General features: G+C 37.8%; 1 long non-coding RNA gene across 1 annotated transcript; it reads right to left on the reverse strand.

Annotated features, from left to right (window-relative positions):
* Positions 1 to 500: 500 nt before the first annotated feature.
* LOC135530128 (uncharacterized) lies at positions 501 to 1,114 on the reverse strand. Its single transcript, XR_010453807.1, has 3 exons — positions 1,050 to 1,114; positions 674 to 995; positions 501 to 619 (listed from the first exon to the last, which is right to left on the reverse strand). It is a non-coding gene; the product is annotated as an uncharacterized LOC135530128 (long non-coding RNA).

The following is a 1,114-nucleotide window of genomic DNA, read 5'->3' on the forward strand; positions in this document are numbered from 1 at the left end:
TGTACACCTTCACTGGGTAGTTATTAATGTACACCTTCACTGGGTAGTTATTAATGTACACAGCACCTTCACTGGGTAGTTATTAATGTAAACCTTCACTGGGTAGTTATTAATGTACACCTTCACTGGGTAGTTATTAATGTACACCTTCACTGGGTAGTTATTAATGTAAACCTTCACTGGGTAGTTATTAATGTACACAGCACCTTCACTGGGTAGTTATTAATGTAAACCTTCACTGGGTAGTTATTAATGTACACCTTCACTGGGTAGTTATTAATGTACACCTTCACTGGGTAGTTATTAATGTAAACCTTCACTGGGTAGTTATTAATGTACACAGCACCTTCACTGGGTAGTTATTAATGTACACCTTCACTGGGTAGTTATTAATGTACACCTTCACTGGGTAGTTATTAATGTACACCTTCACTGGGTAGTTATTAATGTACACCTTCACTGGGAGTTATTAATGTACACCTTCACTGGGTAGTTATTAATGTACACCTTCACTGGGAGTTATTAATGTACACCTTCACTGGGTAGTTATTAATGTACACCTTCACTGGGTAGTTATTAATGTACACCTTCACTGGGTAGTTATTAATGTACACAGCACCTTCACTGGGTAGTTATCAATGTATACCTTCACTGGGTAGTTATTAATGTACACCTTCACTGGGTAGTTATTAATGTACACCTTCACTGGGTAGTTATTAATGTACACAGCACCTTCACTGGGTAGTTATTAATGTACACCTTCACTGGGTAGTTATTAATGTACACAGCACCTTCACTGGGTAGTTATTAATGTACACCTTCACTGGGTAGTTATTAATGTACACAGCACCTTCACTGGGTAGTTATTAATGTACACCTTCACTGGGTAGTTATTAATGTACACAGCACCTTCACTGGGTAGTTATTAATGTACACCTTCACTGGGTAGTTATTAATGTACACAGCACCTTCACTGGGTAGTTATTAATGTACACCTTCACTGGGTAGTTATTAATGTACACCTTCACTGGGTAGTTATTAATGTAAACCTTCACTGGGTAGTTATTAATGTACACAGCACCTTCACTGGGTAGTTATTAATGTACACCTTCAC

This window comes from Oncorhynchus masou, unplaced genomic scaffold (genome assembly GCF_036934945.1).
Source record: "Oncorhynchus masou masou isolate Uvic2021 unplaced genomic scaffold, UVic_Omas_1.1 unplaced_scaffold_1268, whole genome shotgun sequence".
NCBI lineage: Eukaryota > Metazoa > Chordata > Actinopteri > Salmoniformes > Salmonidae > Oncorhynchus > Oncorhynchus masou.